At 41.3% G+C, this 9,961-nt stretch overlaps 1 long non-coding RNA gene across 1 annotated transcript; it reads left to right on the plus strand.

Moving 5' to 3' along the window:
• The first annotated feature begins 1,731 nt into the window (after window positions 1-1,731).
• Window positions 1,732-8,083, plus strand: LOC309568184. The gene is made up of 4 exons (XR_014226008.1): window positions 1,732-1,763; window positions 2,870-2,992; window positions 4,071-4,120; window positions 7,793-8,083. It is a non-coding gene; the product is annotated as an uncharacterized lncRNA (long non-coding RNA).
• Window positions 8,084-9,961: the final 1,878 nt, after the last annotated feature.

The following is a 9,961-nucleotide window of genomic DNA, read 5'->3' on the forward strand; positions in this document are numbered from 1 at the left end:
AAAGTCTGAACTGACATTTTTCTTTTTTTTTCACAATATGAATTTTTATTGAAATCCATTTTTCATGCTTGTTCAGGATCATTGACTCAATAGTTAACAAAAGAGTTCAGTACAGTCCTGAGTGAGAAGTTTCTTCAAAGAAACTGCAATGGTTTTGGTTAATTTTTTCTCAATCTTATCTGGGATACATTAAAGTGCTTTGTCTGTAAAGCTCTTATGAAAGGACTGTTACTGAACTTCACTTGAGGATGCCTCAAATGCCCTTTTCTTTTAATGAAAATGCACTTCCTGCCCTCCGGTGCCCTATACTGACATAGTTGAGTAGTGGCCACACCTCTCATCACAAGCAGACCTGTAATACTGAGGAAGAGAAGGGGCGTATCTGACCAGGTCTGACCAGGCCAAACCCTGCTCTATGTTACATAGTTACATAGTTAGTGAGGTTGAAAAAAGACATCAGTCCATCCAGTTCAACCTATGATATGTGTGTGTGTTTGCTGTTAACCGCACATTGTATACCCCTGTATGTTGTACATTGTATACCCCTGTATGTTGTGGTCTTTAAGGTGCCCATCTAATAGTTTTTTGAAACTATCGATGCTCCCTGCTGATACGATATGTTTTCGGAAGAGAATTCCACATCCTTACTGCTCTTACAGTGAAGAACCCCCTGCGTATTTTAAGGTTAAACCGCCTTTCCTCTAGTTTTAGTGAGTGGCCATGTGTCTTATTGTATTCCCTTTCTCTGAATAGGTTTTTCCATATGCTAGGGTATGCTAGGGTCGCCAGTACAGTATTTGTACATTGATATCATATCCCCCCTCAATCGTCTCTTCTCCAGAGAGAATACGTTCAGTGCTTGTAGTCTTTCCTCATAGCCGATGTCCTCCATTCCCCTAATTATTTTTGTTGCCCTTCTCTGGACTTTCTCCAGTTCCAGCACATCCTTCCTGAGGATGTGTCTTATGGAAACGCAGAGCAGAGCTTGGGAATGAGCACTTATGAGTGCCCCCACTTGCTCTGGAGGCCCTCGGTGAGGGGGAGGAGCCAGGACCCCCGAGGGACTCCCTCTTCCGGGGGACCCCATAAGAGGAGGATCCGGGCTGCTCTGTGCAAAACCATTGCACAGAGCAGATAACTATACCATGTTTGTTATTTTAGCTATTTACAGTATTAAAGCTGAACCTTTAAAAGATAAAAGATAAGTCCACCCTAAAACTAAAATCCCTGCATCTATAGATCTCCATGTTTTAACACTAACCAATCTAGCACTGTAAAGAAGAAATCGGTTACCTTTTTTTAAGCCGCCCCGACCCGATCTCCAGCGGCGGAAGCTCTGCAGAGGACACGGCCGACAACGGCTGTGAAATAAATGGAGAGTGACGTCACCCATAGACTTACTATGGGGCTTCCATTGTTGGATGTGTCCTCTACACAGCTCAACGTGGGATTGGGTCGGATCGGCTTCAAAAAAGGTAAGTATACTGATTTCTTCTTTATAGGGCTAGATAGGTTAGTGTTAGATCCTGGAGGTCTATAGATGCAGGGATTTTACTGGTAGGGTGGACTTTTCCTTTAATTTTACTTCAATAATTTGACACACTGCACAACTGCTATCAGTGGAAAGTGGGAGTAAGATTTTAAAAAGAAAATTGTTAGTACAGAGTCACTACCACTCTGCAATTTCCCTTAGGCTTTCATTTTTAATCCATCATTTCTTTTTGTTTTTCTAGAGACTGGCTCTGAAGGTAATACTGGCCAAGGTAAATTTACAATATGTATTAATCTGCTCTACAATAACACTGAATTATGTCTTCCTATCTGTAGGAAAATATGTTAAAGGGATATAACATGTTCAATTCATATTTTTTTTTTAATGCAAAACACTTTAATATGGTGTCTCCTCTTTATAAAGTAATTTTGAATGAACTGTTTGACAGAAAACCCAATGATCTACATCAGATGTTCCCCTACTATCTACCAGATCACTTGTTTCGGGTGTTAGGACATCCACAGCAGTATCATTTGCATAGATCCCAACTCTACTTCATTTGGAACCAAATTCCTCTGTCTCTTTTAACTTCATTATTAGAGTCGATCTCTTGGTTTGGACCAAACTTTGCTTTTCCGGGAATTTGTTTGAACCTTTTATATGACAGTGGATTTTTCTCCTACTACTATACTGTATATGACAGCTTTCTTTTTCCATTAGGTTGATTTGGAAAGAGTGGGAACACTTTTAGCAACCAGGGACATGACCCAGCTCCATTAATTTACTGGCCAAGAATTCCCAGCCAAGTAAAAGAAAATCAGCCAGGGATAGTAAAAAAAGAAAAAAAATCGGCATAGGGTTTCACGCACGTCTGGTACGAGTTTTAAGCGGGGACCCTATGCAAGAATCAAGGGGAAAAAAAGTTTGAGGTCCGCCCTAAAAATACACACCAGACCCTTATTTGAGTATGTTGTCGGGTAGACAAGGAAAATGGGATAATAATAACCCCTTTCTGAAGCATACCAGGCCACATGCCCTCAATATGGCAGGGAGGGTACCTTAGCATGGAGGGTACCTTACCAAGGGGGATCCCAATGGTAAAACATCTTGTCCGCATGTCGATGAGGACAGGGGCCTCTTCTTTACAACCCCAGTCTTGAGGTTGTGGGGGTCTGCAGGAGGAGGGCTTATGAAGATCTGGAAGCCCCCTTTACCCATAGGGGGACAACCAGATAACGCTTCCCACCTGGTGAATGAGTAAGGGGTTACCAGTCACTGCTAGGTCACCAGCTTGACTGTGCTGTATGGCAGGGATATTTGAATCCCTAATGAACATACAGTAAATACTACATAAATTTTCTTTCTTTCTCCTTTTAGTTTGCTCTTCTATGGATTCTAAACTGATTGCTGGGATTATAGGGGGAAACATCATTATCCTGCTCCTAACTGGCTTGGGTCTCTTTATTTTTATAAAGCGACACATGAAGAATGCTCTATCAGGTAAATGCAATTTAATTTAATGTTATCAAGGCCACATTTTTTTCATCCTCATTAGTCCTTTTCCCTAAGCCATGTTTCTTACCTTTTACGTTAAGACTATCCCTCATACACTATATTACTAAGAGTATTGGGACACCTGCCTTTACACACACATGAACTTTAATAACATCCCAGTCTTGGTTCGTAGGGTTCAATATTGAGTTGGCCCACCCTTTGCAGCCATTACAGCTTCAACTCTTCTGGGAAGGCTGTCCACAAGGATTAGGAGTGTGTCTATGGGAATGTTTGACCATTCTTCCAGAAGCACATTTGTGAGGTCAGGCACTGATGTGGACCAGAAGGCCTGGCTCGCAGTCTCCAATTAAAATTTATCCCAAAGGTGTTCTATCGGGTTGAGATCAGCACTCTGTGCAGGTCAGTCAAGTTCTTCCACCCCAAACTCACTCGTCCATGTCTTTATGGACCTTGTTTGTCCACTGGTGCGCAGTCATTTTGGAACAGGAAGGGGCCATCCCCAAACTGTTCCCACAAAGTTGGGAGCATGAAATTGTCCAAAATGTCTTTGCATGATGACACCTTAAGAGTGCCCATCATTGGAACTAGGGGGGCAAGTCCAACCCCTAAAAAACAACCCCACACCATAATCCCCTCTCCACCAAATGATTTGGACCAGTGCACAAAGCAAGGTCTATAAAAACATGGATGAGCGAGTTTGGGGTGGAGGAACCTGACTGGCCTGCGCAGAGTCCTGACCTACATAGACACACTCCTAAAACGTATGGACAGCCTTCTCAGAAGAGTTGAAGCTGTTATAGCTGCAAAGGGTTGGCCAACTCAATATTGAACCCTACGGACTAAGACTGGGGTGCCGTTAGAGTTCATGAAGGTAGCCGTCCCAATACTTTTGGTAATATAGTGTATATTAGACACTAAATTCTGATCTGAGTAACTATTCCTGTGGGCTGCAATGTTACTCATTCAAAGGCACAATACTCATTCAAATTTTTTTTTTTTAATTGTTAGATGATTTTTATAACAATGACTAAGACGTTGGTGTAATGTGTGGTATACATTTCAGGAAACAGACCTCATGAAGGCAAACCACAAGGAAATGAATCTGCTTATCAGGTATGCAAATTGAATTCTTTGTTTTTTTCTTTACCTATATTTAAAAAAGAGGTTATTTTAATTTAAATGTGTAAAAGGTGGAGCATAATAAGCCTCTTATTCCGAAAAGTACACAATAGTCATGAGGTAGTAAAAGTTGCTTTTCTTATATGTCTCTAAACTTTTTAGAATTACATTGAACAAAATTATAAACACTTTTGTTTTTGCCCCCATTTTTCATGAGCTGAACTCAAAGATCTAAGACTTTTTCTATGCACACAAAAGGCCTATTTCTCTCAAATATTGTTCGCCGATCAGTCTTTGCAGATGACACCAAGCTTTGCAGTGGAATAACTTCTTATTAGTAGGATGTCTCCAACTTACAAGCTGACCTCAATGCACTGTTTCATTGGGCAACTATGTGGCAAATGAGGTTTAATGTTGATAAATGTAACGGTATGCACTTGGGGGCTAAGAATATGCATGCATCATACATACTAGGTGGAGTAGAACTGGGGGAATCCATAGCGGAGAAGGATCTGGGTGTTCTGGTAGATCATAAGCTTAATAATAGCATGCAATGCCAAGCTGCTGTTTCCAAAGCAAGCAAAGTCCTTTCTTGTATTAACAGAGGCATGGACTCCAGAGAGAGAGATATAATTTTGCCCCTGTACAAATCATTAGTAAGACCTCATCTGGAATATGCAGTTCAGTTTTGAGCACCAGTTCTTAAAAAGGCTATCGGGGAACTGGAGAAAGTGCAGAGAAGGGCAACCATACTGATAAGAGGCATGGAGGAGCTCAGCTATGAGAAAAGATTAGAGGAACTGAATTTATTCTCTCTTGAGAAGAGGAGCTTAAGGGGGGAATATGATCAACATGTATAAATACATAAGGGGACCATATATTGAACTTGGTGTTGAGTTGTTCACTTTAAGGTCAACACAGAGGACAAGGGGGCACTCTTTACGTCTAAAGGAAAACAGATTTCGTCTCCAAATACAGAAAGGTTTCTTCACCGTAAGAGCTGTGAAAATGTGGAATAGACTCCCTCCAGAGGTGGTTCTGGCTAACTCACTAGATTGCTTTAAAAAAGGTGTGGATTCTTTCCTAGGGGTACATAATATAAATGGGTATTACATTTTTTTTTAGGTAAAGTTGATCCAGGGAATATCCGATTGCCTCTTGGGGGATCAGGAAGGATTTTTTCCCCCTGCTTTAGCAAATTGGATTATGCTTTGCTGGGGTTTATTTTTGCCTTCCTCTGGATCAACAACGGGTATAGGATTGTGTATATGGGATTGTATGGTTGGGTTTTCAATGTTGTTTTTTTTTTTTTTTTTTGGTTGAACCAGATGGACTTGTGTCTTTTTTTCAACCTGACTAACTATGTAACTTTATATTTCTAAATCTGTGTTAGTGAGCACTTCTCCTTTGCCGAGACACAGGTGTGGCATATCAAGATGCAGATTAGACAGCATGATTGGAGAGTTTATTCGGATTAGATAAGGCAAGGACTGCATGATTATTGCACAGGTGTGCCTTAGGCTGGCCACAATAAAAGGCCACTATAAAATATGCAGTTTTATCGCACAGCACAATGCCACAGATGTCGCAAGTTTTGAGGGAGCGTGCAATTGGCATGCTGACTGCAGGAATGAATTGAATGTTCATTTCTCTACCATAAGCCGTCTCCAAAGGCGTTTCAGGGAATTTTTGCAGTACATCCAACCGGCCTCACAACTGCAGAGCACGTGTAACCACACCAGGCCAGGACCTCCACATCCAGCATCTTCACCTCCAAGATCGTCTGAGACCAGAACCCGGACAGCTGCTGCAACAATCAGTTTGCATAACCAAAGAATTTCTGCACAAACTGTCAAAAATTGTCTCAGGGAAGCTCACCTGCATGCTCATCGTCCTCATTGGGGTCTCGACCTGACTGCAGTTAGTCGTCGTAACAGACTTGAGTGGGCAAATGCTCACATTCAATGGTGTCTGGACATTTGGAGAGGTGTTCTCTTCACGGATGAATCACGTTTTTTTACTGAACAGGGCAGATGGCAGACAGCGTGTATGACGTTGTGTGGGAGAGTGGTTTGCTGATGTCAACATTGTGGATCAAGTGGCCCATGGTGGCGGTGGGGTTATGGTATGGACAGGCGTATATTATGGACAACGAACACAGGTGCATTTTATTGATGGCATTTTGAATGCACAGAGATACTGTGATGAGATCCTGAGGCCCATTGTTGTGCCATTCATCCACAACCATCACCTCATGTTGCAGCATGATAATGCATGGCCCCATGTTGCAAGGATCTGTACACAATTCCTGGAAGCTGAAAACATCCCGGTTCTTGAATGGCCAGCATACTCACTGGACATGTCACCCATTGAGCATGTTTGGGATGCTCTGGATCGGCGTTTACGACAGCGTGTTCCAGGTCTTGCCAATATCCAGCAACTTCGCACAGCCATTGAAGAGGAGTGGACCAACATTTCACAGGCCACAATCACCAACCTGATCAACTCTATGCGAAGAAGGAGTGTTGCACTGCGTGAGGCAAATGGTGGCCACACCAGATACTGACCCCCAAATACAGTAAAACTGCACATTTTATAGTGGCCTTTTATTGTGACCAGCCTAAGGCACACCTGTGCAATAATCATGCTGTCTAATCAGCATCTTGATATGCCACACCTGTGAGGTGGATGGATTATCTCGGCAAAGGAGAAGCGCTCACTAACACAGATTTAGACAGATTTGTGAGCAATATTTGAGAGAAATAGGCCTTTTGTGTACATAGAAAAAGCCTTAAATCCTTGCTCATATTAAATGGGTGCAAACAAAAAAAAAAAAAAAGGCCCCATCAGTGATCCCTGGAACTTTCAGAAGTTTTGAAATCCTTCTGTAACCAATGCCATCAGTATGTTTTGCACAATTAGGGATGTGAAGGTCTTGAGAGAGCCCTTTGCTATTACCTATCATGAGATGTTTCTTGTGTGACACCTTCATAACGAGAGACCTTTTTATAGGCCATCTGTTGAGACTAAACCAGTTGATATTATTTAGTTCGTTTGGTTTCTTTCTATCTATGGATTGCATGGGTTGTTACCGACATGTGGTGAAAATGTAATGTCAATAGCACTATAATAGAAATCTATTTACCAAAAATAATGGTGTCGTGTTCAAAGCTTATTTTCCCCACTGTATTATAGCCAATACCTAACAGAATATTTACATTTTAAATTTGAATTAATTTATTTGAATTTATTGTTAAATTTTTACTAATTAAAAGAGTCAGGTTAATGAGAATGCATACCGTATATACTCGAGTATAAGCCGAGTTTTTCAGCATGTTTTTTCATGCTGAAAATGCCCACCTTGGCTTATACTCGAGTCACTGGCTTCACTGTGTTTTTAGAAATGGTGCCGCTCGGCGCCGACGTGTCACTGCGCATGTGCCGCATGCCCGGGAATAGCCGAACGTGTTCGGGCTTCCCGAGCATCGGCGGCACATTTGCGGTGAGGTAGTATTGGCGCCGGGCGGCACGATTTTTAAATCGAAAACGGCTCACCAACAGTGAGACTCCTCCACAGCCCCTGCATTTTCCTTCCTCCGCAAGGTTAATAAAGACATCAGTCCAGTTCAACCTTATTATTATTATTATACTTTTTTTTTTTTGCAGGACCTTCATGGACAGAGTATCCACGTCTACGGAAACATTAAAATGAAATAATTAGACATTATGAATGTCCATTTAAAAAAAAAGATTTATTTTGTCTTAGAACTAGCGCACTTTATGTTCTTAAACCCAAATTGAAGTCTTACAACTTACAATTCTGTACCCCCACATGGTATGATTTGTTGCTGATGTATAGCACCAACCCCAGGAGGGGCACCTGAAAGTGTACCCAGATCTCCAACAATAGTACAGAGGTAACCAGTCACAAAAGCACATTCCCACGCACAATGGCAATTCAGGCTCAGTCCAGGGGATGCCATTTTAGTATCCACTGCCGTAGAACTCTAACAGGAGAGGGTTTTAGGTTCTCAGGACCCTTCAGACTGATCAATAGCATTCTTACTTATCTTCTAATAGCAGTTCCTCCTGGGGGTAACAGGGAATGGCCTGTATATTTTGATCCCACCAGCAGCGGTCCATATAGCAACTGTTGGCACTCATTTCCCTTCTGGCACTTACAAAACGAAAAGTGCTCAGCAAGGTTTTTACTTATGGTGTCCCAGGAACCATTTTGCACCCAAAATCTACAGATAGATCCTCAGAGAAAACAAGTTCCCTCTCTAGACCAGGACTTTCAGACAGTGCCTATCAGGTACTGAGCCAATAACTCATTTTTTTTTTTTATAATTGTATTTTTATTGAGAAATTTTGAAAACAAGTACAAAAATAAATCCCAAAGGGATATTTCAAACAACAACTGAAATACACAGAAACATAAACAAATGAGACTCTGATGAGCCTGAACCTTGCATATAATAGAAAAAAAAAAACAGTTGGGAGGCAAATCAAAGAAGGAAAAAGGTGAGAAGAGATAAGAGCCAGGCAACCCCACATGGAAGAAAAATATATTTAAAATATATAAAAAAAAAAACATTTTTAATTTATTTTTCCCAAATATATTGGAAATATATTTGAAATGCTACAATTTTGTCCATATTCAATATATTTCTAAGATGTTTTCCCTAAATATATTGGAAATATATTTTTCTTCCATATGGGACATCAAGGGCAAAGTCTATAACAGTATGACCTGAGAGTTATTTGGGTAAGATAAAAGAAAATCAAAAGTTACCAAGGGGAGCTAAGCCATGGGGTGCAAGGGGCAGTCAACGAGATGAGGAAGTGTGACCCCCTGCAGCCTCTGTCAAGGTCGGGCCCAAAGGGGAACCAAAAGTAGAGGTTTCCCAAGCATCCCATGTCTTATTAAAGTGAGGTATGGTGTCCCCCAGCAAAGCCGTCATATATTCCATTCTGCCTATGTCAGCAATAACCTTCAGTAAGTGAGTCAAATTGAGTGGGGTAGTAGATAACCAATGTAGTGTTATTAACCTCCTAGCTGCCAGCAGAATAAACAAGGCAAGTTTATTAGAGAATTTTCCTATGGAGGGGAAAGGAAGGCCCAAGAGGTAATGTAGCGGGTCCAACGGCAAAGAGGAATCCAGTATCTGTTGGAGCAGGGACATTACCAAGGACCAAAAGGGTGAAATAAGCTCGCATTTCCAGAAAATATGAAAATGTGTACCTCTGGCTTTGCCACAGTGCCAGCACAAGGGGGAAAGAGAATGATTTTGGCAATGAAGAACTTCTGGAGTCTTATACCAAAAAAAAGCAATATATACCAATAACTTAATTTAACCTAGCAGCCTAACTAGAGGAGGGCACTACACCTGTTTGCTAGGAAAATGCCTGAAATTATAATTTTTTCTCAGTGAAAATACTGCTTCAAGCCCTCACACTGCAGTGCTCTGTGCTGGCAGAGCTGAGAAACAGCCACACCCCTCAACACATCTTTTCACACAAACTTGTCTGACCGTGCCTGTCACAAAACAGAGCACAGTGCCTATTTAAATGAAACTGTATATTTAGACACCTTGCATAGTTGTTCTAACATGAAAGTGGGCATACAACTAATTAAATTGAAGTTAGTGCAAGGTCTCTCTGATTGCATATGTATTTCTGTGACTTCAGTTGTGCATGGAAAACCCCAGTCCCAAAACATCTTTATGTATGGCATTGTAAGATGCTATTTTTCTTTCACCCAGGGCAAAGTCCTACTAATAAAAAGGAGAGGGGAACTCTGTCATTATTGTGTCTTTACTATAATAGGGCCAA

Source organism: Pelophylax lessonae (assembly GCF_965119305.1).
Source record: "Pelophylax lessonae genome assembly, chromosome: 12".
Taxonomy (NCBI): Eukaryota; Metazoa; Chordata; class Amphibia; order Anura; family Ranidae; genus Pelophylax; species Pelophylax lessonae.